Source organism: Cupressus sempervirens, chromosome 9 (genome assembly GCF_028749045.1).
Source record: "Cupressus sempervirens isolate cs-2001-9-10 chromosome 9, ASM2874904v1, whole genome shotgun sequence".
NCBI classification, from domain to species: Eukaryota; Viridiplantae; Streptophyta; class Pinopsida; order Cupressales; family Cupressaceae; genus Cupressus; species Cupressus sempervirens.
Window position 1 is genome coordinate 490,721,128 of NC_143126.1, and position 27,080 is coordinate 490,748,207.

Here is a 27,080-nt window from a genome sequence, read left to right on the forward strand (position 1 = left end):
AACGCTTGCTCAAGATTCCTCAAAATTGAAGATAGTTCAACCTATTTTATTGCAATGTGCTGAGCAATGTGCTCAAGCACTTTATTATCAAATTTCTTTTTCACCTTTTCAATGAGTTTCTCTTGCCCAGAGGTGTCCTCATTGAACTTTTTTATAGCCTCTTCTAATTGCAAAAAAATGTGTTGAGATGAATCAACATCAACACCAATAGCTTCAATAATTATATTTTTAGCATTTTCTATTATAGTATATTCTCTATCTCTCTCTTCTCTGAGTTGCTTTTGCCTTGCCTTCTGCTCTAGAAGCTAGCTAATCATTCTCATCTCACTGGCTGAGGCATTTTCCAAGTCTATCTTTGGAATAAAAATTTCTATATCCAAATCTATATCTTCATCAATTTTTTTCTAGTAAGCAAAATTTTTAGAGGAGTTTTCGATTTTACTTCTATGCTTACTTCCTTGGATTTGGAATCAGAGATGATAGTTAACATAGATGGACTAGCAGAAAATACTTGAATTGATGCAACTAGAGGAAAGCTGAGAGAAGTACTGAGTGAATACAAAATTGGTGTGCTTCCCAAAAATGATATACAAACAGGTAGTGTACAGATTGGAATGTTCATAATTGGAGTAGAAAAAATTGTAGAAAGAACTGTAGAACTTACTATACATGCAACAGAGGAGGTAGACATAGCTGATTGGTCAGGTGCTAATGGAGAAGGCTAAAACTCAGTAGATGAAGTAATGGTTACTTCCATAGATGATGCTTGGAGCTATGGGGAAGCAGGAATAGATGATGTTTCTGATGTGGTCAATCCTACTGAAGCTATCTCCAACCCTAATGATGTTGCAGTCTTAGGTGGAGAGCGAGGAAGGGAAGCTATGGCTTGTGCTGCAATCTTCATTGGATCATCTAATTCATACTCTTCCTCCTTGTCTTCCTCTTTAGCTTCTTCCCCTTTTTCTTCATCATCAGACCTTAGTGCCTGAACATCACTAGCACTTGGAGCACTGTCATCTCCTTCATCACTACTGGTACCATCATCATCCTTGATTACCACTAGATCATTACTGGGCTTATGTAGATGATAGATGTTCTTCCACATGTTTGTTACATCTCTGACAACATGCTCAATGTCCTTGATTAAAATCAAACATGTGTGAAATTTTATCATCATTTTACCTTCATTGTTCTTCATTGCTACCTTTATTTCTGCCTCAATAAGACTTGGTAGAAGATTCTTCAAGGATTGCTCATATATGTCCTTAGTTGTTTGGGTGGCTCACTCCTGTCTTGGTTGCAATCTTACCAATAGCTCTTTGGAGATTTGAGGGGCAATCTAGTCTGGACAGTATTTCCATTTTCCCATCTTATTAAGTACCAGTTCCTCAATCTGCATTTTCTTTGCATTAGTCCTTGTTTCAAATTTCAATACTTTAAAATTTGTGATGCTAGCTCCCTCTTCCATCTGTTTCAATCTTTCTTGGAAGGTCAGTTGGGGCTTACTGAATACTACTTCATCCTTATTCTTACCTTTACCTCTTCTTGTGAAAATAGTTGTGGAGGCCTTTGGGGGTTTTGTGATGATAACCCTACCTTTCTTGTTTGTAGGTTCCACCTCCTTCTTTGATTCTTCCTCTTTCTTTTTTTGTTTCTTGCTCCTCTTTTTTATCCTCATCTTTTCCTTTGGTAATCATTAAAGGCTCGGTAGTAGTTTTTAACTTGGCAACCTTTCTCTTACCCTTACTGATAGCTTGGGGAAGTTTGATCTCCAATTTTATTATGGCTTTAGCCTCATCATAAGTTCCAAAAATTGTTTGCTTGGGATCTACTAGCTCATTTACCAATGCTTCAATAATATCCCTAGTTTCATCAATGTTTACCTCATAAGGTAGAGGTTTTACCCATGCAACTGGAGGCTTGATTGTCTGAATATATGCTTTGTCATAGTCAACCATAAAATAGACATCATCTTTGTAATATTCAACAAGTTTAGGAGGGATTCTGAACCTGTTGTTCATTCTCTCCTTGAACTCCTCAAAATAGTTGTCCATTATATTGTCAAAATTGACACCCATTTTTGCTATAAACTCATTAATCTGATATAGAATGGGGACATCCTTTCTCCATGGAATAGAACCTTTGGAGGGAAAGAATTTTTGTACATAGAAGAATAAACATGTCAACAGTGATCTAAATTTATAGGGGTTATTCTTGGATGATCTGATACTGTCCATGTTCTTGTTTAGTTGTCTTAACATTAGGTCAAACAAGTCATACTCCAAATTTTTCTTCACAACCTTGAATGTCAGGCTATGGCCTCACATGGCACACTATTCAATCAACTTGAACTATAGATCTTGTGATCTATCACATGAATTCCATATCTAAGTTCTACGTTGGTAACAATGCTAACTTTTAAGCCTCTATTGTCCCACTTGACTAGGGTTTTCTTCTGAAGTTCATCCTGACCTAGGGTTTTTGTAGATTTGGTTTTGCTGAGTATGGGAAGGCCAGTAATCTTGTCAATCATTTTCTTAGTGATCAATATAGGTTGTTCCAACTATAGCTAACCATTGTGAACATGGCTAAGAATATATATGATCCATTTTATTTGGAAGCTTCTTGGCATATGGGAGATGTGTGTCAACCATTTTGTCTCCAAATGTTTATGTTCGAGTTTTAGAGAGCCACTAACACACATTTCTTCTAATGTGCTATCCATTTCTAGGGTTCCTATTTCTTGAATAGAACATTTGAAATGAGTTTGGATATCATTGATTAAAAGACCTTTGGTGGTATCTGCGATTGTGCATCATTAGGGTCTAGTGCCTTTATAACTACGGGAACCAACTTGAAGTTTGGTGCTTTCCATTCTATGCCATTGACCATCATTTTGTATCCACATTTTGCCTTACTGGTGCTTATGCTTGTGAAAGCCATTATTGCTTGGCAAGTGATGGAAATCTTTGAACAAACTTCTTTATCTGCAAATTCACTCAAAATCACTTTGAAATTGCTTGAATGCGCTGAAAATATTTTAGCTCTAAGAATATAATGAAAATGAAGTTGAATTTTGCCCATTTTGAAAAAAAGTTTTCCATTAATGCTAGGTACCATATTGTCATAGTGTGTGATAAACTGTCATCCACTAACCTAACTCGGCATGAGTATCAACTCAATAGATGAACAAAATTCTCTTTTACTCTTGACCTCACTCAGTAAGATCTTTAACCACTTTGCTCGATAGAGTCTGATGCACTTGGTGAAAGATAACTTTTCTACGATCTCGGCGTATCTGTAATACTGATTGGATCATTTACATTCCTTACATTTCTTGGAATTACTTATGATTTTCTTGTTGAGTATAGCTCCAACTCATTCTTAGGAATTTAGTTTGAGGGGATGGAGTCACCCACTTCTTGAGTGACTTCACTTCCATGATTTGAGCTTTTATCTTTAGTGGATTTTGAAATCCATTGCTGCTTCATTTGTTTCCTTATGTTATCAGCCCTTGCTTTCTTTTCACCTTCAATCTTACCTATATTCATGAGTTTTTTAGCTATATGACCAAGTTCAATGCATGTATAACACCTTATAGTAATGGCCTTCTTCCTTAGGTGATGTCTTGCACAGTTTATACCAATGTGTCCATATTCTCCACAATAATGACATCTGCACCAGGTGTTGTAGTCCCATCCAAATATTGCCTTTACAAATTGTTTAGTTGGATTGAATTTTTTAGATCTGCATTGAGATGCCTTGTGACCACACTTCTTGCATTTGTGATAATTACATTCAAATTTTGGTTTCTCCTTGCATTCATTGGCTTTGTGACCATGTTGATTGCAGTTATAGCACATTCCTTTGAATTTTCCTTTTCCATTGCTCTATCATTTTTTTGATGTGTGACCAATTTTCCCACAATGATTGCATGAGGGTTTTATATTTCTTTTCACACCTTGCTTGGAAGATTCACCTTGTTCTTCCTTGTATCCAACTCTTGATTTATCTTTTTGCTTATGAAGATTATGCTCATTTTGATGTATCAGTTGATTCATGTCTTCTTGCGACTTCATCATTCTTTCATTGATTTGCTTTTCAATATTTAGGTCACTCTTTAATTTTTCAGCAATTTTCTTTTCACATCTTAGTTCTCTCAGTATTCTTTCTTTAATTTTCCTTTCACTATTTAGATCACTTCTTATTCTTTCATATTGTTCTTTGAGAATCCTGATTTCTTCATTTTCTCCAAAGATTTGATCCATGAGGTCTTCATGTTGATTGGATTGATTATTTCTTGCCTCCAATGTCTTCATTTTCCTTGTTTCTTTGTTCAAAAACTTCACATAGTCTGATTGATTGGATTTAATGTTCTCTTTTAATTTTTCTTACTTCTTCCTACAGAGAGCCATTCTTTGCTAGGAGTTCCTTGATTTCCTCATTAGCTTCATCTAAGTTGCTTGATGGTAAAAGGTCTTCAATAATTTCTTCAACATACTGATGGTCATTCATTTGTCTTGCAAGTTCCTTCCTTCTCTTTAGGGATTGAGAAAGATGCTCCTTTACTTCTTTGAGTTGAGCCATGGCCATTTCTAGATCTAGCTTTTCATTTTCAATTGCCTAAGTGTCAAGTTTGAATATCTCCATCTATCCTTAGATCTTCACTCAAGCTGATAAACTTTTATCCTAAGAACCACAAAGCTCTGATACCAATTGTTAGAAATATTTAGGATATGTTAGGTTACTAAGAGGGGAGGGTTGAATCAGTAACCTTAAAACTTTTTACTAATTTACCACACATCCATCTATACTAATGCATGCATAAATTCTAAAACATAAAACAATCATTACATAAGTGAAAACAATATTTGGTGACCTAGAAACCTTCCAAATAGAAAGTAAAAATGGGATGGGGATGATACCCACAAAACTTCAATACTGTAGTATAAAGTTGGCCAGTTAAGACTTACATTGACCACTTCTTGTGGTCTGCCCTGTTAGGAGCACAAAGGACTACTAGGTCCACCTTGTTAGGGGATTTGCAAACATACAATGAAGTATGCACTTTGTTAAGAGATTTGTACAAATATTGTTAAGTATACCTTGTTAGAGGATTTGAAAATCTGATTCACCTATTAGGATGAAGTAGTGGATCGCTTGCAACTGATTGTTGATAAGATCCCTTATGTACTAATCACCTCATGTGATGGATATAACTTTTTAGTCTCTAAATTGACCTTACTGTGTTCCTTGAAATGCTACTGATAATCTTTCGCATATACTTCACATTACTTCAAAATTCCAACTCATTCCATCATGATTCATGAATTCATAATACATACATTCTTGATATCTTATAATACATCTTACATATATACCTTTCAAACTTACAAAATTACAAGGTCAGCCAAAATACAAGTAAACATATACATTATAGAGTCAGCCCAATAGTAAATAACTCAGGTTCACTGAACTAACTCAGTGACCTTTTGATACTCAGTGTCCACTGCAGTACTCAACATCATCATGCACTCGGCAGAAGTGAAGGCTCGATCCATACTAATCACTTGATGTAGTTCTAAACTCGATAACCACTGGTGACTCGGTAGATGTAGTGTCACTTGGTAGATACTATCTACTGAGTTTACCTTGCTTCACTCGATAAACACTAAATATTTCATTGCTCATTTTCACTGAATCTTCATGACACAAACTATCTATTTGGTAGACACTGTGAAGCATGGTAGATACTGAGAAGCTTGGTAGACACTGCTAGACTTCACATTGTGCTCAGTAGCCACTATTTACTTAGTGTAAACTGTTGAACTATGAATGCTTACAAGGTAACCACTTGGATGCTCAGTAAGCATATAGAATTGAGTAAGTGTCATCACTAATGACAAAATAATCATAATGCCAACAGGCCCATCACTATAAGTCCATTTACTATTGTTTAGAAATAGGATATTGTGACTTTTGAGTCTAAATGAGATCAGTATTCCTTAGAGGAATATAACTCTCCTCATCCCCACTTTGATAACTTTGGAAAAGTTTAGAACTTGGTAGGGAAAAAATTCCACCATGAGGATGCAATAGAGAATCATTGAATGAATGCAATGGATGACTATGAAATCTAAACCAAGGACTATTATAGTATGGATCTCTATTTGGTAGGTAGTGCCTTGAAAATAAAGGTCCCTTTAAAGATAATGCAACAAGAGACTAAAGAGGTTCAAGATCCCTTGTATAATAGAGATAAGATATCTGATCAACCTATCATGAATGAAGAGATCGATTGAGAAGAAAAAATAGATATTAATCATAGGGTGAGGCATGTCATCTAGTTGACCAAGGATTGGATCAAAAGACCATTGAAGTTGGATTCAATTCCACAAACTATAGTTTTCCAAGCTACAACCCACCCATTGAAAGGGAGAGGATCAAAGGTGATAGTGCCAACATTCATAGCTCAGTCTCTAGTAAGGCCAAAAATAGTGCATCAACTTGACAGAGAAGTTGGATACTTCAGGGCATAGAAAGGGTAAAGGAAAAAGGAAAATAACTTCCCCTCAATAAGTTGAGCTTGAAGAAGAGGCAAATCAAGCACCAAATCACTAAGGGGTAGAGAATGTACAAGTCACGTAGACTTAGGATAACCTGCTAGTGCCACTAGTGGAATAGGGGCAAGGAGCTGAAATAGAAACACAAGTTTCTCTTCTTGCACAAGAGAAAGAAGCATCCCCATTGGCTCCCAAGGGGAAAAAGTTGAAAACTTTGATTAGAAAGACTCCAAAGAGGAGTGATAAGGGAAAAAGAATAGTGCTACATACTAAATTTTCATCTAAAGATAAATCTCCAATAGAAAATACTCCAAGATGGTTGAGGAAAGAGGTGATGGTTAGACATAAAAGATAGCTATATGGTATTGAAGAAGAGTGAATGGGAGAATTAATTGAAGCTCTCAAGAAATCTAAGCCACCCATAAGTGATGTACAAACATTGGCCTTTGTCATGGGTGACCAAAATTAGGACTTTTCCATCAATGTTGCTATCCCTCCTCCACATACAAATATTGAGGATTTGACTCCAAAAGATTATCAAATCAGGGAGGTCATGCTTGGAAAACCCACTGTGGATACTACCAAATTGAAGGTTACTATGGGGATCAAAGAAGTGTTTAGGCACTTAGAACAAGATGAGACAAAATTATTAAACCTTCAAAAGAAAAATGAAATCCTAAGGGGATATTTGAACAAAGTAGTTGGTCCATTAGATCCTAAAAATCTTGAGGAGACTCTAAATGTAACACTTGATAAAAGGGATAAGGAGACTATGCAACTAGATCCATTTTTGAAGGCTTGTCAGCAATGGTGAGAAATTTTTGAAGACAAAGGTGTACATATGATACAAGGAAATCTTAAATTTCTACACCACATACAAAATAATACAAATAAGTTAGTTACTATATTGAACCAAGATTTTGGGTTAATGGACAAAGTACATACATGGGGTAAAGATTTGCAAGCATTACAGTCAATAAAGGGTTAGAGGTATCAGATGTTGATGGATGTATATACTATAGATGAGTTAGATAAGATAGAAAATTGGATAGAGAATATTTTGGATGGAAATAAAGTAATGAAAACATTATAGGTAGATATTCATAAGCTCAAGGATCAAACCTAAGAGCAAATTTTGGAGGCAGAGAGACATTACAGTGATGCTAGCTTGGACATTTTTGAAAAGTTTTCAAGAGATAGACTTATGACTGTGCAAGAAGTTGTAGAAAAATTCTAGAAGACTTTTGAAGAAGCTTCCACTGATGAGGATATCAGACAAGCATTTAAGACCGAAGAGGCATTGCAAGAATTAGATGTGAAATTGGTAGATTTTGTAGAAACTCACATAAAGGTTGGCAACTATAGGAAAAATTTAAAGGATAAATATGAAGCTTTAGTTTTTTTTTTAATGCAACCCAATTCATGGAGATTATAGGGAAATTCAAGGCAAATACCAAGACATAGCTCTAGTATGAAGGGGAACAAAACCCAGAAGCTAGAATTTTAATTTTGACATTTGGTAAAATTTTGTATTTTTTGTGCAAGATTATGAGGTGCACTAGGTGCATGAGGTGCACTTCTTACAAGGTGTATCAAAATTTTTTCAAGAATTCAAAGGTGCACCAATAGTTAAGTGCTAGTTTTAAACTTAGAGCTTTCCATGCATCAGAAACACATTCTGGCTACAATTTAACTCCTACAAACCTCTAGAGAAGGTTGAGCTTCTATTTTTGGCATCTCTAGAGACACCTACATTATCTAGTGGCTTTATTCTTCTTATTTTCTCATCCTTTCTTTTTTTTAAGACATGTAAAGGCTCATGCATCCATTAAATGATATGTATTCTAGGTCATTATTTTGATGCAATAATATATGTTATTGGTGCTCACATTCTGAGTGTAGTTATTCTTTCCTGAGTGTGTTATATTTTGTGAATGTATGTTCATGAAGTGTAATTGAGCCAATAGTTTTATTATGTTATTTTGATTGAGTGATCTTTTAGTTTTGGTATTTGTCATGTGTTTACAAATTCTGCTAATGTATTGAGTTGGAGAAGAGATCACCCTATTTTTCCTACACAATTTTTTGTCTCGCATGAGTGCACTTTATGTGGCCTTGCGATCTAATGAAAAGTGAAACATCTTATGGTTGCTGAATTTTCATCAATGATTGCATCAGTGGAATTAAGGAAGTGGTACTCCTATTTTCATTGGTTACCTACCAATCTTTTCAAAGGCTTAACTCACATACATGTTGTTTTTGTGGCTTATGTCTGTGAGGAATTTACTTTTCAAGTCATTTGCTTAAACTTCTTGTTACCCTATCTTTGTTATTTTCTTTTATAAACACTTGGTTAAATTAGCAATTCATATAGTTGCATTGGTTAAAATTGCATTCATTAAAAAGCAAATAAATACAATTTTTTAAATTTATTTTTTAATGTGGTTATTCTTTTGAGATAGCAAGCATATTCAACATCTTATTCGAAATCGATCAAAACCAACAAAGGCCTCGCTATGAAAAAATACATTTATCTTCTACTGAGAAAATTTTAGTAGGTTGCAAGATCACCTAGAACCTTGGAGTTGATCCGAGATTAGCTTTTCAAGAGAGGAATTCAAAAAGATTCCTACTGTTAAGCATCATGCAAAATGACAACTCAATAGAAGTGGTGCTAGAAGGAGGGCCCCAACCATTCAAACTAGAAGAAAGAACTTGCAATTTCAAAATATTTCTTTTTTTACAAGTTCTAAACATTTTGAACTATTAAGTTTCCAAGGTGTGCCATTTCTTTTTGAGAAAGTGTACTTCTATTGAGGTTTTCTTTTTCCAGAATTGATGAAAACTGGAAGATCTTGATCCATCATCTCCATTTTAGTGAACTTTAAGACCTTCACCCAATGAGCACAAGTTCCTCAAACTTAGCCATTTTCATAAGCCTTGTAGTGATAAAGGATTCCCTTGAATTCTACCACTTCAATTCAACATTTCATCATCTTCCTTGGTTCTGCCTCCACAACAACCACCTGTTATTCCACCAAATCCTCTCATGGCCTTTTTTGCAAATGGCATAGACTCACCAATCAACTTGATAGGTGTACTCAATGATCTTCCTAAGAATATTGAGAATTTTTTCCCAAGGTTCATCTATGGAGATACTAGAACAGTCAAAGATCATGTTAAGGTATTCAAGGAAATTTAAAACTGAAAGCAGATTTCTAGTGAGAATGTGGTTCTTCTCTTATTCCCCTACTCATTGGTGGAAGTTTCCTTTAATTGGTATGTTAATTTTCTACCTGGATGTATTGGAGACTGGGATACTTTCAAAAGATTATTCTTGGAACAATTCAAAACTTTCATTAACCCAGCTGTGATACATCAACAATTCATATCAATCAAAAGGAACCCAGTCAAGATAGTTTCACACTTCAACCATCGCTTACATATGACATACTGCAAGCTAGAAACACATACACTATACCAGTTGAAGCCAAAATTTAGATTTATCTGAATGCCATAGACCATCTTACTACTATTTTCCTAAGAAGACTTCCTACTACAAATATTGACATATTGGACAAAGTATTCTTGGAAGGAATTACCTTTACAAAGTAAGCCAATCCTAATGGAGGAGGATTGATGCTTCTGGCTCAAGCTATTACAATGATGCCAACATATCCTATTGGAGCACCTATGATGCCTAGAAAATTTATACCCATGAATCTAGTTCCATTACAATAGGCACCTACTCCACAAATATCCAAGAGATGAACCTCCAAAAGTTTTTTTCTTTGAGCAAAAGACAACAACTTTGACTGAAGCAGACAACAATTTTGCCTCTGAGTTTGGTCAAATGAAAAAGACCATGTCTCAAATGAATAATGACTTGATTTTCTTGAGGTTGTCACAAGGATAGAATAACAACTTTTAGAGAAACAACGCTGGTCCTTACAACAAAAACAATTGCAGTCAAAAATATAATAGGAATTTCAATGGGAACAACAATGTAGGAAACAACAATGGAGGAAAAAATTTCATTCCTCCCAATTGCAATAACAATTTCCAAAAACAAAATAAAAAATGGAACACTTGTCCCAACAATGGAAGCATTCCTATAGATAACAATAACAATAATGCTCAGCATGTGGACATCAATCAATATGATGATGCTCAAAATGCACCTAACAATGATGGTTCATATTACAATAGAAATCAAGAAGTGAATCATAATTCACAAACAAATGATAATGTGCCTCCTATGCAATTTAATGCTATGCTAATAGAATCCTATGATTCCACACTAAACACCGAAATGGAACAACCAACCAAAAAGAATTATCTTTTCCATTTAGTCAGGAACCAAATATGTAACTAGAAGAAATACTATCTTTTGAAAATGATAATCGGAATAATTATAATCTGCAAAGTCATAAAGAACCTATGATATATGGAATTCAACTAGAGTTACAACAAACTCCTCCTAATCCAAGAGCAAGTAATAATCTAGTATTAATCAGGCGCCCTTATACAAGACAACAAAATTAGAATCAAGGACATGTGCCTACAATCTTGAAAAATCCTACCTGGTCTACTGAAAAGCATAGTGTAGTGTAAGATTTGAAACAAACAAAGGCCAACATGTCCATGTTTGACATACTACAAAACTGCCCTCATCAATGAGAAGCACTGATGAAAATTCTTGATCATACAAAGGCACCCCATAATATGAATACTATTCCTCAAAAGACAGTGTCTCAACAAGTCAATACGTCAAAGGCAATGCCAACTATGTTTAAAGACAAGGTTGAGGTGCCCCCATTTTTTCTTAGCATTAGAATATATGGGAAGAACCTTCATAATTTCCTAATTGATTCAAGATCTTCTTGTAATTTTATGCCACTTTTGGTAGCACAAAGGTTGGGAGTCACTCCTCAACCCTCTAATTGAATAGTGATACAATTGGATAAAACAAAAGTAAAAGTTATTGGTGTGTTAAAAGATGTTTGGATACAATTGATAGTTGACCCTCGAATTCAAGATATCATTGATATACATGTGGTTGAGATTCCTGAGACATACAGATTACTACTAAGTAGAGAATGGACAAAATGCCTAAGAGGGTGGTTTTCTATAGATTTTACCCAGTTATGGTTACCATGGAAAGGGTTAAATAATCAAATCAAGATAGATGCAGATCCAAAGCTAAAAACAATGATTACAGAATACAGTGCACCAAATGAGGTTGCATTCTTACAATCAAACTTGAGCTATTACAAAGTGATGGGTTTTGATACTTCAACCAAAACATTAGATGACCAAGATGGAAAATCCACAATTTCAACCCCAAAGCAAGAGATCATAACATAATTCATAGACAATATGGTGGCCAACTTACAATGCTTAGGAGAAGAAATTAATCCTAGTATTTTGCTTCTCCCAGGATTTTGCAGATTGCATAAAGTTAGTCATTCAGAGTTTGAATGTTCACATTGCCAAGAAGCAATTGCTAAAGTTTTAACATAGATAGAGGAAATAAAGAGTGGTAACATTCCAAAAGATGAATTCACAAAAAGAAAAAATTATACAAATATATTTGAATCTGTAGAAAAGGTTGAAGAGGAAATTGAAGATCTAAATACATCATATAGTGATACCTTTTCAGATGATGGAGGTTTTTCTTCTCCTCCACCAGGGATGATCAAAATCCAAAGAAGGAGACATTACGTAAAAGGTCAAGGATGGACTTCAGTAGTTGTTCATCCTAAACCTAAAATAAATGAAATTACAAAACTAATTGGGGAAATTTGGGACAAACAAGAAAAAAATGTGCTTCCTGTATCAAGGAGTAACAATGGAAAATCATCAAGTCCACCCCACAAAAGACTACAGTGGATCCCCAAGAAACAATCCTTTCATGCCCAAATAAAGGAAAAAATCAGGAAAAATAAGCATAAGGTTAGGAAGCCTAAAGAAGACCCAATTTGAATGCTCTGCTTCAATAGTTCCAAATGCAAATTGGGAGCTGGCGCAAGTATCAAGTTAATCAACCCAAAAGGTAAGTCTTTCTATGCAACATATCAATTGTAGTTTAGATGTACTAATAATGTTGTAGATTAAAAAGTGTTGATCTGAGGACTTCTTTTTACACTAGAGAAAGGAATCACAGCTCTCATAATCTAGGGAGGCTCCTAGTTGGTGATAAGACAAGTGAAATCGGTATATTCTTGCAATGATAGAAGTTTGCTTGCTTACAAGAAAAGAGTGTGGTATCTAATGGATGATTGTGAAGCTTTGAACATAAAGTCCATTCCAAGGAGAAAAACATGGTAGCAGATGCTCTTTGTAATTTTAGCTAGTGCATTACAACTAGTCGAGAGAACAAAATTGAGAATATTTTTAGTAGAGTTGGTTGCTGCCTTGTCTGTCCTAGACAATATTATGAACTTTCAAGCTTTTTAAGATGATCAAAATTTACTCAAATTTATCATGTGCAACAACCACTTTAAAGGGAAAAATATTGATGATACTCTAGATGAAAAACCTGAAGATGATGAACTTGAAGACGAAGATGGGATCCTGAACTTAAAAACCAACACTATTCCCAAGGGAATGGTTGAGTTGGAATACATTTTTGATCATGATAATTCAACACTTAATAGGAGAATGAACAAAGAAAAGGGGATCAGGGAATGCAATTCATATAATCTAGGTATTGATGAAGATCCTAAAATGGTAAGAGTTAGAAAGGCGTGCAATGCACAAGAAAAAGAATATATGCTCAAATTGCTCATTGAATATAAGGATGTCATTGCTTGGAACTGTGAAGAGCTAAAAACATATGATCGTAAAATTATTATGCATGGAATTCCATTAAAACTAGATGCCAAGCCCTTCCATCAAAGGAAAATACCTGTTAATCCTATTATTGAACCCTTGATAATGAAGTTAAGAAGTTTCTTGATGCCAAGATCATCTTTCCCATTTGCCATTCTACATGGGTGGCTAACTTGGTTCCTATGTGGAAAAAGACTAGAGAGATTCATCTTTGTGTGGATTTTTGTAACTTGAACCTTGCATCTCAAAAGGACAACTACCCTTTGCCCTCACTGGATGAAGTTCTACAAATTTTCAATGGTTCAAAGATGATGTCTTTCTTGGATGGATATTTAGGATATAAAGAAGTAATGATCAATGAAGAAGATAGACTAAAGACAACCTTCATAACTAAATGGGGGACTTTTTCTTATAGAAGAATGTCATTTGGGCTAATTAATGTAGGGGCTACATTTTAATGAGCCATGGAAAAAGCTTTTAAGGGATTAATAAACAAGTGTATAGTCATCCACATGGATGACTTAACTATCTTTTCAAAAGATCGAAGCACTCACATTGCTAATTTAAGACAGGTGTTTAATAGATGTCGTAAATAAAACATATCACTCAATCCTAAGAAATTTTTTTTTGGGGTTACTAAAGGAAAGCTCCTAGGTCATATCATCTTTGAAGATGGGATCACCATTGATCCTAGTTGAAATTAAGCTATTTTGAAGTTGTCACCTCCTCACAGTCAAAAAGAACTTAAGTCTTTCTTTGGGAAGATAAATTCTGTACAAAATTTCATAAGTGGATTTGTAGAGATAGTTCTAGAGATTAAGAAATCATTTGAGGATATTAAAGTGGCCATTTCCATGGCCCCAGTACTAGTGAGTCCAGATTATGGACTGCCTTTCAAAATATACTCTTTTACTTTAGAACATTCATGTGCTAGAATTCTTACGCAGAAGAAGGAAAAAGAAGATGAAAGACCCATTGCCTTTATGAGTTACCCTCTAAAAAAATGAAAAGTTAAATTATTCTAACCTTGATAAATAGTATTTTTCTTTAATCAAAGCAGTAAAGAAATTCCACCATTATATACTAAGGAGCAAGGTATATGCGATTGTACCTAATCCTATAGTTAAGACATTATTGATGCAAAATGAACTAGATGAAAGGTGAGGAAGATGGATGGCAATCCTTTAAGAATTTGATTTAGAGATTCCACCCATGACATTGGTAAGAGGCCAAGGATTATAAAAATGATAGCTGATAACTAAATTGAGGATGAGAAGAAATTCTGGTTTGATGGTAAAACATAGGTGGAAGATCAAAAGAAGATGGTAGTATCTCAAGTTGATATTGACCAAGGTATGATAATAGATTTTTGGTATCAGGACATTGTTTACTATCTTTTACAAAATTAGTACCCCAATTGGATGAATATTTCATAGTGTAGGGGACTCAAAATGAAGTGCACATCCTACATGCTACATGATAGAAAATTATACAAAAGGAACTATGAAGGGATTTATCTAAAGCGTCTAGGACGTGAAGAAGTAAAAGAAGTTTTGGAACAATTTCACGATAAGTATGGTACAGGACATGGCTCAATAGAGGCCATGGCCCATATGATTTTAAGATCAGGTTATTTTTGGCCTGCAATCTTCTACTATACTTTTCAACATGTGCATACTTGCCACATTTTTCAAACTAATGCTAATAAAGAAAGACATCCTACAATGCCATTACAACAAGTGTTTGAGGTACACCCCTTTGCAAAGTGGGGGCTAGATGTCATTTCTCTAATGAACCCACCATCATCAACTGGACATACCTTTGTTCTTAAAGCTATGGATTATTGTACGTGCTGGAAAAAAGCTGAGACTTTTAGAAATTACACAGCTAATGTGGTTACAAAATTCTTGGAAGAAAACATTGTTACCACATTTGGGATGCCATTCTTTCTAGTGTACGATAATGGATCAAATTTTGCATTGGTATTCCTTAATTAGTGGGCACTAGAAAATCAAGTTATTATCAAGTTCTCTTCAAATTATTATCCACAAGGAAATGGTGTGGTCGGATCTAAAAATAAGAACTTGATCACATTAATAAGATGTTTGTTGAAGGAAAATCCTAAAGATTAGCATACTCAACTCAAATATGCACTATGGACATATCAATTCAGGGTCAAGAATGCTTCGAGAACATCTCCATATCTTCTCATCTGTGGACAAAAGCTAGTATTCCCACTTAACCTAAAGATTCCTATTTTGAAATTCATGAGTGGGTACATTGAAGATGTTGACAGGGTACAAATTAAATTAATCAATCTTTTGGAGATGGATGAGAAATAGATAGCTACTTTGGAGCATATGGCAAAACATCAAGCTGTCATTAAGAGGTGGTTCAATAAGAGGGCCACGATAAAATATTTTAGAATATCCAACCTTGTTCTTCTCTGGGACAAGGCAAAAGAAAATCCAAGCAACCACACTAAGTTTCAATGCTTGTGGATTGGTCCTTATCAAATTGTGAAAATTCTTGGAGAAAATACTTTTAGGTTGAGTTCCTTACAAGGGGAATTAGTTCTATTGATAGTCAATGGGCAATTCTTGAAAAATTATTTTGAGGCTTAAATATATATTTCTACAAGTGTGTTTCTTTTTAGTTGTGTTTTTGCTTTTAGTTGTATATTTATTTTCAAAGTTGGGTCAATCTGGGGGTTAGGTGCACTGAAGATTTTATCTTGACATATCTCATTAATCCACTTTTTGGTTCCAAATTTTGGGGAAGAGGTATTTCTTTGTTAAAAAAATTAAATGATTTTGTTTCTTATACCAACTAAGGAATGGATGTTACTTGCAGTAATAGAGGACTTTCAGTCTTGAATTCAAAATTGCAGATCAACAAGTTTTCAACACTTTGCAAATTTAAAGATCGATTATCTTGGATGTTTTCAAACCAAAGTTGATGGTAGCATGGGATAGTCTAAACCCTATTGGTTTAAACAAGAGGGTCTTCTCGAAGGAATTGCTAAGATCATTGTTTGATGTGAGAGTTTCCAAAAATTTCTAAAAAGAGGAATGCAGGGGATGTTCACTAAAGATTCAATCTAAGAAATGAAACCATTGTCTTGGCCACATAGTCTAAATGTGGTCAAGGTATAGAAAGAAAATAAGAAAGAAAAATTGTGTTAAGAATGAAACATTTTACAAAGTCTAAGAAAGGTAATTTGGCTATGAGGATATACACTCTAAATAAGCTATCCAGTTTCATTATAAAGTTTTCATCAAAGAATCAAATGTCAACATGCGAGTTGCATGAAGCAAGTATTCAAAAGATTACCTAGGACTTCAAATGAAAAGTGATAACCCATTAAGAGCCCTTAGAGATAATTCTCTCATCTAGTCAGACAAGGATTGACAAACAACTTTCATAAGGATTCCCAATGAATGGACTGGAGGGGTGGAATATTGCTTTCAAGTTGTCAGAGGTTTTTGGTAGATTGCATTCTGAGATGTCCAAGGAAATGGATACATTTAATACACATAAAACTTGGATATTCAAGATTTTGAGGTTTTGACTATAAAGTGACTAAAAATATTCTTGGAGTATTTAAGATTTAGTTGGTGTTTGACACATGTTAGAAGAATGTTTGTTGATGAAAAAATACCTTTGTCATTTCTTCCTTTTTGTTGGGGCTATTTCTTGTGGTTTCATACTACATGCCTCATTTTACCTAGAAATGGGGACCCCCTACTTTATTTTTTAGCTTTCTAGATCCCTTGTCTGGGGTCTGAGTCTTTGTTTTAGAGTTTTGCCTGGTGTTTTACCTAATCTAGGTCTTTGTGTGAAAACCTAGTTTCTGGAAACCATGTTTTTGAGGGAGAAAAGAAAATTTGCATTATAAGGGGTACACTAGCACACATAGCACACCCCTAAAAGGTGTGCTAGTGTGCTAGTCACTTAAGAAAAAGCACATTCCTCTTGGAAGTGTGCACTTGTGCACCTATGCACCTCCAAGAGGTGCACTCAATCCTTAGCCTATAAAGCCTAGGACTACGCCCTTCTCCTCACTTCATTTTCTCCTCTGAGCTCCTAGCTATCGCACCTTCATAGCTTCTAAGGTGTGCCAGTCCACTCTATCACCTGCAAACATAAAACAAATACGTTAAAAAAAATATGGTAAAGTTGCACACATTGCGCACCTCCTAAGGTGCACAAGGTGTGTACCTTTTTTCTACATTAACTGAGTAAAAAAAATTTAAATAACTTAAGAACCTAAGCTAGCTTCACCTAGTAAAAGGTTAAGCATTCCTCTAAGTCACATAAGGTGTGCTAAGTGTGCACTCTTTCCTTTAGCATTTAACATTCCTTTTATCATAAGGGTGCACACCTAGTGCACCCCACAAGGTGCACTAGGTGCACATACTTAAGTGTTAAGGGTTTTGCTAAGGGAAATGCACACCTAGTGCACCTCAGAGGTGCGCAAGTTGTGCCATTTTTTGTCTTTCTGAGGTGTTATTAGGGGTTTTAAGTCTTTTTAATAGTTTTATAAGATTTAGGGTTTTTGGGTTATTTTTGTCATAATTAGGGTATATTTAAATTTTGTCCTTAGACTAATGGATATTGGTTTTGGGAAGATTTAATGGCTTCATCCTCATCCTCCCTCACTACAAAGATGGCTCCAAAACTAGTAGTCTTCATATTCCAAGGTGTTGCAACAAAATCACACTTCCAGGATGAATATTCAGAGATCTGAGATGCTAAACTTGGCCATATTGATTGGAATGCATTCATGGTTCTATAAAACAAGCCAAATGAAAGACCCCCTATGTATCTACACTAATCGAATCAGGGCTATTTAATACAATGTCATGCCCAATATCAATATAGTCTTCTGAGTTGATCATGACATTGACAGAGAACTATGTTTCAAAGGAAAGGGTTGCAAAAAGTATAACTGGAGAGATCATCCTAGATCTGAGACCTAAGAATATAAAGAAGGTATTACATATTCCAAGAGTAGATCAGTATATCAAGTTAACATATCATCAAGCAAAAAGGTGGTATAGAGAGCATGGAGAGGAAGCATCAAAAATCATCCAATCTTCATATCTCATTGAGAAGACTCCTCTTGGATGAAAAGTAGACAAAGTAGATATGATGAGAGTCTATATGAAAGGTGATATTGGACATTCTATAGTGCTCTTGAGTAGAGTTATGGGATTACTAGTAGCAAGACAACTAAACATATGGATGGTACACTTTATCTAGACCATTAAAACAACAAAGTTGCCAATTGATTGGGCTTCAATTCTCAGTGAGAATTTAGATGAGCAACTAGTGGTGATCAAGAACAACCAAAGGTTTTATATGACATCCTATTTGGTGTACTTGTTAGCTACAAGAGCATTAGATTATCTAGGATTATTCAAAAGGGGCAAATTGCAAGATGCAAATGCATGGCCTTATGTGGTATACCCCCAGTTGGTAAAGAAAAATCTTTTAGAGCATAGCAAGGAATATAGAATAGTGAATGATTTCTTCATTTTCACAATCATTTGGTTCGTTGAGGGAGATTATACGAAAAGGATGCTAGATGAGGTAGCAATAAAGATTACAAAAATTGGTGCTTACTACATCCAATATAAGACATTCACCTATTTAAAGGTAGCGGGTATGACTATCAATCCAAAGAAGCTCCCTAGGTATCCATGTGATAGACTCATATTGCTAGAGATTGCACAACAACTCTTGTTTTCATATGAGAGAGTAAGGAAGCAACATAATAAGACATGGGTATGGCCCATCAGTATAGGTCTATTTAGTATTTTCTAGAAATAGGATATTGTGACTTTTGAGTTTGAATAGGATCAGTATCCCTTGGAGGAATATAACTCTCCTCATCCCTATTTTGATAACATTGGAAGAGTTTGGTACTTGGCAGGAAAACAATTCCAACATGAGGATGCAATAGAGGATCATTGGATGAATGTAGTGGATGAATACAAAATCTAAATCATGGATTATTGTAGGATGACTTTCTATTTAGTAGGTAGTGCCTTGAAAATAAAGGTCCCTTTAAAGATAGTGTAGCAAGACACTAAAGAGGTCCTAGGTCCCTTGTATAATAGAGATAAGATATATGATCAACCTATCATGAATGGAAAGATTAATTGAGAAGAAAACACAAATATTAATCATAGGGCAAGGCATGTCATCCAATTGACTAAGGATTGGATCAAAAGACCATTCAAGCTAGATCCAATTTTGCAAACTATAGTTTTCCAAGCTACAACCCGCCCAATGAAAGGTAGAGGAGTAAAGGTGAAAATGCCAACATTCATAGCTCAGTCTCTAGTAAGGCCAAAAATAGTGCATCAACTTGAATGAGAAATTGGATACTTCAAGGTGCATAAGGGTAAAGGCAAAAGGAAAATAACTTCCCCTCAACAAGCTAAGCCTGAAGAAGAGGGAACTCAAGCACCGAAGCACCAAGGGGAAAAAAATATACAAGGGGTAGAGAATGTAGAAGTCACATAGACTTAGGATAACCTACTAGTGCCACCACCACAAGAAGTGTCTCTACCTGGACAAGAGGAAGAATCAGCCCCATCGGCTCCCAAGAGGAGAAAGATGAAAACTCTAATTAGAGAGACTCTGGAGAGGAGTGATAAGAGAAAATCCTAGTGGTACAGACTCCATCTTCATCTAAAGATAAATCCCTAATGGAAAATACTTTGTGATGGTTGAGGAAAGAGTTGATGGTTAGACATAAAAGACAACTATAAGGTACTGAAGAAGAGGGAATGAGAGAATTAATTGAAGCTCTCAAGAAACCTAAGCCACTTGCAGGTGATGCACAAACATTGGCCATTGTCATGAGTTATCAAAATTAGGATTTATTTGCCCATGTTTCTATCCCTCCTCCACATATAGATAATGAGGATTTGACTCCAAAATATTATCAAATTAGGGAGGTCATGCTTGGAAAACCCACTATGGATACTACCAAATTGATGGTTATTATTGGCATATATTTTCACCATATTCTCCCACACTCTATAGTGGAAAAACCATTAGTCCCATACATTTGAAATTGAGAAATGTGTCAAAACCCTAGGTGGGATTATTAAATTTTTCATCAAACCCTTGTCATGTGCCATAATTTTTTCAAAATTATGGAAAATAGGTTTTACAAAAATCATGTGGGAAGGTTTTTACCCTAGGGTTTTATTTTTTACCCTTTTCCCATATTTATTTTAAGTCACTTTTTCCAGAATCTAAAAACCCTTCGCTGTAAGCATTGCCCTAACCATTGTTATGTCCTTAGTATTTGGCAAAATGTTTTAATCATTGTGGTTTAAATATGCCAATCATTGATATTTAGAAGATAAATGATGAGTGCATACCTACTTTGTGAATTTTCTTGACTTTTAGCTGAAGTGGGGAAGCACCTATTGGCCATGTAGCACTTCATGATGTTGAGCTCTTTAGTGCACTGCAAAGACTAGAGGACATCAGAACTTTTCAGAACTTTTTAGAGTTGTTAGAGAAAGTTGGAATTTCAAGCAATGTCATTGGTCAAAACTAAGTAGTGGGGTCATCTTTTGGTACTAGATATATACATCATTGCTCTTGAGAAGTTCAACGGGTAGTGCTTTCCTACAATATGAACATTCTTGAATTTTAGTTGAAGTCATAGACCCCAAGTCAAACAAAGCTAATAGTATGATCAATAGTTGGCAATTGTCAGTACATGTTGGAAAAGGCAATGCATTTCATTGGTTGACTTTGTTAACTAGGTTGTAACAAAGGTAGAATATATAACACCATCAATCTTTAAAAGATCAATAGAAGATGCTTCATCACTTCATGAAAAATTTTGGTATTTAACTAATGCAGTAAAGTGCCTACTTGCCATGTGGACAAGTGGAGTCAGTTGCTTGGAAGGTTGCCTAGCCATGCTAGAGTGGAAAAGCATGGTGATATGGAGAATGATAATTGGTAGGATAGTCCATGTATTGCTAAGCTAGAAAATGAAGGCATCAGTGGGCCCATAGTTTTATAGCCAGAGTCATGAAGATATAAGGATTTTTCATGATCATTGATCTTTGGAAGATCAACAATTAGTGCTTCACTTCTTCATGAAAATGCTTGAACGTTATGAAATGTGTGAATGCACCCTATTGACATGTGGAAATTTCCAAAAAAGGCTAATTCTACTTTTTTTGGTTTTAAAACAAACCATCTAATTCTTTGTGATCAATAACTGAAATTCAAACTTCATGGCACAATGCAAAAATTTGACTATTAAGAGCATTAATTCTAATCAATGCCACTTCAAGAAAGCTTAATTCTAGAGTAAAATTCACAATTCTCCATTATTGAGCCATAAGATTGAAGAATTATCGAAGTGTAAATATTTTCATAGCTAAGGGCAAGAGTTTTCAAGGTTTTTAACACACAATAGAGTGATTTACAGAGGTGAAAAGGCAAGAAAAGGCATATAAGTTATCTGAACTTCTAAAAATTAATAAGTTGTGATTGTACTAGGGTAATTTGCAAAATTGCCTCCACGCAAGGATTTCTCTAGAAAATTAGATTACTTGAAAAGGGTAGTTCATGATGATTTTTTGGAAAAAAATGTCGCTATCAATGAATGAATTAGCTAGGGGTAGAGAATTGATTCCAAAAAGCCCTAGGTTATTGGTTGGAGAGGGTTTCTATGAAAAATATAAATGGTTAATAGATGCAAAAATGTCTATCAGAGGGTTAGAGCTTTTTCAAAAGTGGTTTGCAAAAAGGAAATTGGATACTCTAGTAAGTAATGTCTGGGAATTTGACATAGGTAAACTTATTATCCCTGGAGTCTTCTTCGATGATGATCTACTTGAAGACATGGCAAAGAAATATGATCCAATCACTAGGGTTGTAAAGAACCATGTAGGGGATAATCTTTGTAGGGTTTCACCTGAAGTAATCAGAGAGGTTTTCAAGATAAACCCTAAACATGTTGTTCATGAGAAAATTGATATGGAAGACCTCCAAGTCAAATATGATGCACAAAGGTTGTATCTAAGGATAGGGCCACTGCAACAATATATTGTTAAAATTGGATCATTTCCCTTGGTCACACAAAATACCCCTGAGCCCTTGTTGAAAAAATATTTTAACCCTAAGGCACATATCTTACACTTTTCTCTTTGTAATATTTTTGGTATGGATGAACAAGATCACATCCAAGGCTCTATTGTTCTTATTATTGCTCAAATTCTTCAATATTGAATGAGTTTAATTCTTGATTTTGCTACTTTCTTAGCTGAAGAAATCCATGATGGTTTAACTAGAATAGAAAAAGATAAAGTTGAAAAGCTCTTCTACTTGTATTCAATGTTGATGTATATTTGTTTATACAAAGAAGTTACCTTTTTCTCCAAGGAGATGAAATTGGAATTAGAAAGAGATGGAGAGAGACTTCCTATTTAGCTATGGAGTGTAGACATGACATGGGAGGTAACTGATGCCAGATCTATCAAATTTGATAGATATTTTGCTTCAAGGCTCAAATTGTTGTTAATAGGGGATAGCCTAGAATACCACAGTCCCTATTAGAATTGATAAGGCCTAAAGATCATGCTAAAGGACTATTGGTAACCCACAATTGGGGGGATATTATTCCCTATGATGTTTCCATAAGTTTAAGAGTTTATGGCTTTTGGGAAAGCCACATGTGTTGCCATACCAGGTGCTTTTGAAAGTAAGGATTCCAGAGTTGTTATGATAGATCAGATTAGTTGAGGAGAGAGATTTACTTGGTAAATCTAAAGGTACTTTCTTTCCAATGATTACTATTATTCACAATTTTGTTTTTGTAAAAAAGGGATGGAGAAACTTGGAAAAATTCTTAGACAAATATCAGATGGCCCAATCTCATTCCCATCTTGTTGATTCAAAGGGATTCTATGACCTCCTTATAAAAAGGAGTAAGGCTAAGGTTCAATTGTAAACTATATATTTCCTTGAGGACATAATCAAAAATAAGTTCTCATTACAAGAAAAAGAGGTTAGAAAAGAAAAATGGATACTTTATAGTAAAGACTTGGATTTCACAAATGCCTTTGAGCCAAAATATGATCCCTCAATAAATAAGCAATTCTGGGGCATGAAGATAGATATGTTAATAAATAGTTTTGCTAGGATCATGAAAAAATTGAATGAGAAGAAAGAAATCATAACAAAAGCATACCTAGACAAGGTTGTTGAGCTAGAGAGAAGATAGGCCAATAGAATGATTGTGACCCTAGGGCAATATATATTGCAGAAAAAGGTCGGGTATGTAGTGGCCCAAAATATATAGTATGTTCCTCCATACAAGAGGCCTAGGTATGAAAGCCCTCTTGACACACATGCCCCTAAGAAGTAGAAAATAGAGTAGAGCTCATCTTCTCATGCAGAAGAATATTCACCTTCCTAGACTCCACTCAGAATAGGTGATGAAGCATCTCTGAGAGAAGAGTTGAGGAAAATTGGAGTGGAAGGGGATATTGTGATTACAGCTACTAGTATTGAAGGAGGAGTACTTGAAGAGCCTCCTATGACATCTTTTGATCTTACTATTGTAGAATATAGAGGTAAGGAAATAGACCCTGTGATTGCATAGGCTCCCTAAAAATTCATTGATGATAATTTTTTTGTAAAAACAAGAGCTTTTGCCTAGCTCTTATGGAGAAGAAATATTGGTAATTTTGAAAAGAAGTGAAAATTAATAAAAGCAAAGCAACCTAATAAATTGGACTCTAAAATTGAGAAAGAAGTTAAAGCTAACTTCATGGAGGAATTTTCACAATTAACCCCTAAGGGGGGAAGGCAATTACTAAAATACTTAGGAATTTTAATCTTGCCTAAATGGGACATAGCCAATGCTATGTTTTTTGATTCTATTAGGAAAGAAAAAGATACTTAGCTTAAAATTGGGGAGGAAATCATACAAGAACATAGAGGATTAAAGTAAAAAAATGATCACCAAGCATTGGTGATATGGTCCATTGAAAAAAGGGATAGAACCATGTTACAAGAAGTTTCAAGTGTTGAGCATGCTGGAAGCCTCATGGTGTACAAAGTAGATGAAGTAGATAGTGAGAAAGTGTCTAAAATGACTAGGGAGATGATGGACTTTGGGGTGGTAGTTGCTAAAAAGGATAAAGGTGAATTCCTAGAGCTAAATGCCAAGTTTGAAGAAATATTAAAAGCATATGAGGAGAGAGGGAATAAGATGCATCAGCTAGAAACTCAAGTATCACAGATGGACAAGCAACTAGGAAAAAGAGAAGTAGGAGAGTCAAGCCAACCCCAAATTACCTATCCTCACCCCTAGTTGAACCATTCAAGTCAACACCCTTGGTAGATTTACCTGACACTCCAAAAGGCCCAAATTTTATATCGCAAAAGATTTTGAAGAAGAAAAGAGTAAACTATGGGTATTACATGTGGACCTAAATATTCAATATGAGGATAAGTTAAGGAAAGCTCTCATGTATCTGGTTAATAAAATTGATTTGCCATCATTTTATGAGCAACTAAGAAAGGCAATAAATATATGGGATGAGAGAAAGGAAAATGATGAAGCCTTGAAGCCAATTGTCAACAAATGGAGTAAAAGAAGTAAATGAGTTACTCTTCTATGTTTTTCTATCATCAATTTATCCTATGAATATATAGAAAAGACTTATGATATGACCAATGATCTCTCAAAATTTGATGATAAAAGAGTTGAATTACAAAATAGGATCATTAATTATCTAAACAATTATAAGAGTATTAATTTTGAACACTTCCCACATGCCATAGACAAAAGGGATAAATTGAAAAATAAAGAGGAATGGGCCCAAGAATTGAATGACTTATTTTACCTTCGAATGAATAAGGTCATAAATGAGAAAGGAAATGTATGATGGGCAGCTACAACAGAAGAAGTTGTAAAAGTACAACTATTTTATGATTCTTTGAGAAAAGATTTTGTTGAAATTGATAAAATTGGAGAATATGCAATTAAAAAGAAGCAAGATATTCTAAGCTTTAATTGGTTAGATGACACACTTTTTGACAAGTGGATGGTAGATATTGTCCATGTTCAACTATTAGAACTCGATGAAATTGATGATGATCGAGAGGAAATTCAAATAATTAATACATCAATACAAGCAAAAGAGGACAAGAATCAACAACCATCTTTAGCTACCAAAATCGAGATCCAAATTGATAACATGGTAACAAAACAATCAAATGTAACTATAGTTTTGGTAGTATGTCATGGTGTGGATGGAGACTCTCAAGTTGAAGTAACTCTGTAGACATCTGAGCTAGGTCCATCATGTGTAGTTCCATTGACTACATCTTTTGAGGAGCTACAATAGCATTAAAACCAATCATGAAATCCTCAGTAGTAAAAAGTGTAGCAGAAAATGGTCCCCACAAAAGAATATTTATGATGTAAAGTTTTTTTGTTGCACAAATTTTTGTCTTTTATGTGTTAGTCTGATAATTGAGTGTCAACACACTTAAGAAATTTCTAAGTTGATGCTGAGAAAAATTTAGATGTCAAGCTATAGTATTTTTCGAGCCAAAAATTCAATACGTACTGAGTTATTCAAATGTCGAACAGGTAGACAGTGCCAAGCAAGTTTCAAATGCTGAATGACAATTGATGACGAGCTAGTATGTGTGCCGAGTAAAATATAGGAGCCAAGAAAGATAAAATTCCTATAGATGCCGAGCAAGAAAAAAATTCCTATATGTGTCGAGCATTAGTGATCAGTAAGTGTTGAGTAACACAGAATCAACATAAGAGTTTGTGCCCTCAAAAACTCAAATGTAAACCATTTTTGAGCTGACTCAAGATGAATCTCAAAGGATCTTAAAGATAAGATTGAATCTTTTTATTTCCCTATGAAATCAACATGCAACCAATCAAAAAAATAGAAAGAATTAAGCAGGAAAGATGGATGAATCTCAATCATAAATTCATACCTAACCCTAAGTCTCGAAACCTTTTTAAGGAGGTTGAAACTCCATAATTTATGATGATACAAGAATGCAAGGAGAGAATTCTAGTGAAGTTTAAAGGGGTATAAGCACTTAGAAGAAGGATAGCATTGTAGAATTAGGTTACCAAAGCAGAGTATCAGCAGTATGAATAGAGTCATATTAGATCAAGAAGGATCATATTAGATTGGTCAAGACAAGGATCTAAAATCAACAATTGAGGATTGTAAGTTATCGGGTCATCACATTCTACTATACTTTCTAGCCATTGTATTAGGAGAATTAAAATTCTATGATGATAGGTTGGTTTAGTAGCCATATTGTAAATCCTTTAATAGGGTGACATTCCAAGTGAGTGCTTGTAAATCCTTTAGATAGGTCACAATTAACCGTGTGTTAGAGCCTTTAACAGGGCGGGCCTTTCACAAGGTAGACCATTGTTGATGGTCAAGCTTTGTAACCTTAACCAATTGCATACTGCTACAGTGATAAGTTGTGGCTGTCATCCCCACCCTAATTTTACCTTCTCATTTTGGAGGGTTTCTGAGTGATCAAATCTTGTGTTATCTATTTTCATGCATGTCTTTATTTTCATGTAAATTAGATGTGTTACATGCATGTGATTGATTTTAGTTAAAATTTTTATAG

At 34.9% G+C, this 27,080-nt stretch overlaps 1 pseudogene; it reads left to right on the forward strand.

Moving 5' to 3' along the window:
* The first annotated feature begins 743 nt into the window (after positions 1 to 743).
* Positions 744 to 27,080, forward strand: part of LOC149539467 (reticulon-like protein B8) — an 80,764-nt pseudogene continuing 54,427 nt past the window's right edge.